General features: G+C 32.3%; 1 pseudogene; it reads right to left on the bottom strand.

Annotated features, from left to right (window-relative positions):
• Positions 1-1,608: 1,608 nt before the first annotated feature.
• LOC149738319 (uncharacterized) lies at positions 1,609-3,810 on the bottom strand (annotated as a pseudogene).
• Between the last annotated feature and the right edge of the window lie 2,516 nt (positions 3,811-6,326).

Below are 6,326 nucleotides of genomic sequence, written 5' to 3' on the forward strand. Positions count from 1 at the left end.
CCTGCTTCGGACTATTGCGCTCTTACTATAGCTTTCGATAATATCGTCGTATTGTTCTTGAGTTTGTACAATTTTACCCATCGTGCACTCATCGTGAGGTTGGAGTAGGTTTTGAAGATCCGCGAGTTTACTTTCTAGGTTTGTCTGTCTAGCTTTAATTTTTTTGTTATTTTCGGACGCGTATTTGATAATATAGCCCCGTATATTACATTTTAGTGCTTCCCAGAGAACTTGGGGGGATACGGCACCATTGTCGTTGTTTATCAGAAATTCCGCGATCCACTTTTTAGTATTTTCGACGAATTTTGCATCTTCTAACAAGGACGTATTCATTTTCCAGTAGCCTCTACCCCTGGGTATTTTATCAAGGTTGAGTACAAGTTTGACGATACAATGGTCCGACTGCGTGCTCGGAAAAATTTGGATTTGAGTGGTCTTTTGTAATATTTCGCTTGTGACGAGAACAAAGTCAAGCCGACTCGCCGTGTGCGGGCGTTTTTGCATGCGGGTGTATTGCTTAGAGTTTGGATGTTTGATGCGGAACACGTCGTATAGCTCGAGATCATTCATTGCCTGTAATATGGTAGTTTTTGCGCGCCGGTTCCCGTGTTTTTCTCTCCCGCCGGTTTTGTCTAATTTATCATTAAGGACACAGTTTAAGTCACCGGCTATAATACAGTTTTCTATCCCGCTTTCCGCTTGTCTTTTTGTAAATAGCGTAAATAGGTTGCCGTAAAACTGAGGGCTGTCTTGGTTTGGTCCATAGACATTACACAACGTTAACCGCTGGTCAGTTATTTCGAGGTTCATGATTATATATCCTCCGAAGTTATCGACGCAATACGTCTTGTTTTGAGTATGACAGTTTATTTGAAAACAAAACCGCGACTCCTTTGCTTTTAGTTGAGCCGGGCCCCTTTAAATACCGCAGTACACCAGTGCCTCCAGTGCCTCCAGTGCCTCCAGTGCCTCCAGTGCCTCCAGTGCCTCCAGTGCCTCCAGTGCCTCCAGTGCCTCCAGTGCCTCCAGTGCCTCCAGTGCCTCCAGTGCCTCCAGTGCCTCCAGTGCCTCCAGTGCCTCCAGTGCCTCCAGTGCCTCCAGTGCCTCCAGTGCCTCCAGTGCCTCCAGTGCCTCCAGTGCCTCCAGTGCCTCCAGTGCCTCCAGTGCCTCCAGTGCCTCTAGTGCCTCTAGTGCCTCTAGTGCCTCTAGTGCCTCTAGTGCCTCTAGTGCCTCTAGTGCCTCCAAGTGCCTCCAAGTGCCTCCAAGTGCCTCCAGTGCCTAGTGAAACTAATGTATCGCCACGTTTACGTTGTTTTGAACTAAACGAAATAATAAATGTTTATGACATCATAACACATATTAAAACTGTACAAGAGATACATGCAACCACCTCACCGTCAATGACGCACGTGTTTTTACATTTTACTGTTTTTGAAGCTCCATGTGACCACTGAGCAACGATGTCTGCACGTCAACTTTTTAATAAAACTATTCTGGCAATGATACGATTTTATTCCAACGCTTCGACGTCGTCTTTATCATGCCAAATCCATTTACCCTAATGCAGGCGACCTTAATAGGACGTCGAAACGTTGGAATGAAATCGTATCATTGCCAGAATAGTTTTATTAAAAAGTTGACGTGCAGACATCGTTGCTCAGTGGTCACATGGAGCTTCAAAAACAGTAAAATGTAAAAACACGTGCGTCATTGACGGTGAGGTGGTTGCATGTATCTCTTGTACAGTTTTAATATGTGTTATGATGTCATAAACATTTATTATTTCGTTTAGTTCAAAACAACGTAAACGTGGCGATACATTAGTTTCACTAGGCACTGGAGGCACTGGAGGCACTGGAGGCACTGGAGGCACTGGAGGCACTGGAGGCACTGGAGGCACTGGAGGCACTGGAGGCACTGGAGGCACTGGAGGCACTGGAGGCACTGGAGGCACTGGAGGCACTGGAGGCACTGGTGTACTGCGGTATTTAAAGGGGTCCGACAAATAATATCAAACTTTTTTTGGCGTAGAAAAAAAAATACTGCGTCGTTTTCGAGGGTTTTGCAACCCTGCAACATTGTATGTGATTAAACTAAGAGGCATTAAAAACGTTCTACCCCTATATAAATATCGTATTCGTACTCGAAACCACATTCGCACTGATACGGTTTGTCCGGTTCCATAATCTGACACGTTTTTTACCCGCAGCTACAGTGGACTAGTGTAGCATTGCAGGCATTATTAATACAGTTAGATGTCATGGTTCGTTTTGGGATAAAATTTAATGTTTTACATATACAAGTCATTGCAAGTCACACCTTTTGCACTGTATGCATTCAAGTGTTCCTTCATCGGTCTGAAACTCCGGTTGAAATGTGTGGCAGCAGAGCAATTTTCTCATCGGTAGGTGGCAGGTGGAGCAGTTGGTTGTTACCTCCTTGTTCGGGACAAGAAATTTATCGTTATCGTTGCAGCACACTGTCGCAATTCTAAATTCCGATGAACATTTCCAGCAGAAGAAGTTGATGTTTTGGTCTGTTACATAGCTCTCTTCCTCACATTTTGGGCATGAAACTGGTATTTTAAGTTCGCTGAGACTTATCGACTTTGCTTGGTGGAGGTTAATTTCGGTTGGACTTCTTTCCTGGCGTTTCCTTGTAACTTTAGGCATTGGTTCCATTTCGTTGTTTTGATTTTTATCAGGTAGTATTGGTTTTAGGTTGTTACTTTCGCCGGAAGCGGCAGTGGTGCTGTGGTCGAGTTGTTCTCCATTCTGCTTGCTTCTCTCCTTTATTTCTCCTCCTGTGGCGGACAATTTGCTACTACTCTTATCGGTTTCGCGGCATTCGGCGTCTTCTTGGTTTTTCTCGTTTCTTTTATTGGTAAGCTTTGGATAGTCTTGTTTCCTTTTATGGCAGTTTTGCTGCTTGTGTCCAGATTTTGTGCGATACTTGCACGTTATTTGTTGCCCGTTATACGTGCAGTAGAACTCATAGTTGTTTATGGTAATATAGCTTGGGATTGGGTTTTTTTATCCAGTGTGGGAATTCGCATTCCTGTTAGTAAGCCATTTCTATCCTTTCTATGTTGAATATGTTTAACTTCTCCGCATCTGTTCTGGAATTCGGATTTAATGACCTCATTAGGGAAAGGTATTGGCACCCATCCTACCGCCACGTTCACTTTATCTAACTCATAAAGTCTCACCGATATAGTGCATCTACTTTGATCAGTATTTCGTACAAATCCAATACAGCTTTTCTCGTAGTGCATGTAACATCTATTAGGTTTCCTTTTCTTTCCGTCATTCCGATCAAATTTTTAACTGAAAATTTTTCTTTTTCTATGATTTTGATAACATCTTCTCTTTTGCATTGATCCTTAGTTTTGAAGCTAAGGCAGGTGGGTCTCTTCAAATAACCTCCACCCTTTTGGTGCACAACTTGCGCAAAGCTTGGACCTTTATCCATGCCCTTTAGTGTCCGCTCGCTACGAGCGCTAACGTAGAATGATGGAATTTTTTTTGTTTAAGATTACACATCCCTGGTCCGGTCGGCAACAGCGTCAACTAGCGGCCATTTCAGAATATGAATGAATGAATGTAACTTACTTTACTTTTATCCTCGCGTGGCCGGAAAACGACAGTCGTTATCACACGGGTTTATCACCTCGTGCCAGCTTACGAGTTACCATGTATGTTACTATGTGTGTGATTTTTTTTTGGAATTTTTTTTATTTTTTTATGTATGGCTGATAATTTGGACAACCCATTAGTGACCACTGGGTTGGAGCAATTGTCGTTAAGTGTCTTGCCCTCAATTTTTTCATGTTTCCCAAAGGAATTCAAAAAAATGTTTTAATTAAAACTGTACAGTTACTTGTTTTAAACAATAAAAAAATTAAATTTTATTAAAAAAAATTTTTAACATTAGTTTTTACAACAATTTTTTTTTTTTTGCAAAAATTTTTTAAAAAAATTTTAAGTTTATTACGGTACAACTACAATTTTTATGCAAAAAAAACAAAAAAAAATCATTTTTTTCATGTTTCCCAAAGGAATTCAAAAAAATGTTTTAGTTAAAACTGTACAGTTACTTGTTTTAAACAATAAAAAAATTAAATTTTATTAAAAAAAAATTTTTAACTTTAGTTTTTACAACAATTTTTTTTTTTTTTGCAAAATTTTTTTAAAAAAATTTTAAGTTTAGAACGGTACAACTACAATTTTTGTGCAAAAAAACAAAAAAAAATCAATTTTTTCATGTTTCCCAAAGGAATTCAAAAAAATGTTTTAATTAAAACTGTACAGTTACTTGTTTTAAACAATAAAAAAATTAAATTTTATTAAAAAAAAATTTTTAACATTAGTTTTTTTTTTGTTTTTTTTTGCAAAAATTTTTTTAAAAAAATTTAAGTTTATAACGGTACAACTACAATTTTTATGCAAAAAAACAAAAAAAAAACAATTTTTTCATGTTTTCCAAAGAAATTCCAAAAAATGTTTTAGGTAAAACTGTACAGTTACTTGTTTTAAACAATAAAAAAAATTAATTTTATTAAAAAAAAATATTTAACATTAGTTTTTAAAACAATTTTTTTTTTTTAATTTTAAGTTTATAACGGTACAATTACAATTTTTATGCAAAAAAACAAAAAAATCAATTTTTTCATGTTTCCCAAAGGAATTCAAAAAAATGTTTTAATTAAAACTGTACAGTTACTTGTTTTAAACAATAAAAAAAATTAATTTTATTAAAAAAAAATATTTAACATTAGTTTTTAAAACAATTTTTTTTTTTTTGCAAAAATTTTTTAAAAAAATTTTAAGTTTATAACGGTACAACTACAATTTTTATGCAAAAAAAAACAAAAAAAAAATCAATTTTTTCATGTTTCCCAAAGGAATTCAAAAAAATGTTTTAATTAAAACTGTACAGTTACTTGTTTTAAACAATAAAAAAAATTAATTTTATTAAAAAAAATTTTTAACATTAGTTTTTACAACAATTTTTTTTTTTTTTTGCAAAAATTTTTTAAAAAAATTTTAAGTTTATAACGGTACAACTACAATTTTTATGCAAAAAAAAACAAAAAAAAAATCAATTTTTTCATGTTTCCCAAAGGAATTCAAAAAAAATGTTTTAATTAAAACTGTACAGTTACTTGTTTTAAACAATAAAAAAAAATAATTTTATTAAAAAAAAATATTTAACATTAGTTTTTAAAACAATTTTTTTTTTTTTTTTAATTTTAAGTTTATAACGGTACAACTACAATTTTTATGCAAAAAAAACAAAAAAATCAATTTTTTCATGTTTCCCAAAGGAATTCAAAAAAATGTTTTAGTTAAAACTGTACGGTTACTTGTTTTAAACAATAAAAAAATTAAATTTTATTAAAAAAAAATTTTTAACTTTAGTTTTTACAACAATTTTTTTTTTTTTTGCAAAATTTTTTTTAAAAAATTTTAAGTTTATAACGGTACAACTACAATTGTTATGCAAAAAAACAAAAAAAAAAATAATTTTTTCATGTTTCCCAAAGGAATTCAAAAAAATGTTTTAGTTAAAACTGTACAGTTACTTGTTTAAAACAATAAAAAAAAAAAAATTTTATTAAAAAAAAATTTTTAACTTTAGTTTTTACAACAATTTTTTTTTTTTTTGCAAATTTTTTTTAAAAAATTTTTAAGTTTATAACGGTACAACTACAATTTTTATGCAAAAAAAACAATAAAAAATCAATTTTTTCATGTTTCCCAAAGGAATTCAAAAAAATGTTTTAATTAAAACTGTACAGTTACTTGTTTTAAACAATAAAAAAATTAAATTTTAATAAAAAAAAATTTTTAACATTAGTTTTTACAACAATTTTTTTTTTTTTGCCAAAATTTTTTTAAAAAATTTTAAGTTTATAACGGTACAACTACAATTTTTATGCAAAAAAACAAAAAAAAAATCAATTTTTTCCTGTTTCCCAAAGGAATTCAAAAAAATGTTTTAGTTCAAACTGTACAGTTACTTGTTTTAAACAATAAAAAAATTAAATTTTATTAAAAAAAAATTTTTAACATTAGTTTTTACAACAATTTTTTTTTTGCAAAAATTTTTTTAAAAAATTTTAAGTTTATTACGGTACAACTACAATTTTTATGCAAAAAAAACAAAAAAAATCATTTTTTTCAAGTTTCCCAAAGGAATTCAAAAAAATGTTTTAGTTAAAACTGTACAGTTACTTGTTTTAAACAATAAAAAGATTAAATTTTATTAAAAAAAAATTTTTAACTTTAGTTTTTACAACAATTTTTTTTTTTTTGCAAAATTTT

Source organism: Ciona robusta, chromosome 3 (genome assembly GCF_009617815.1).
Source record: "Ciona robusta chromosome 3, ASM961781v2".
NCBI lineage: Eukaryota > Metazoa > Chordata > Ascidiacea > Phlebobranchia > Cionidae > Ciona > Ciona robusta.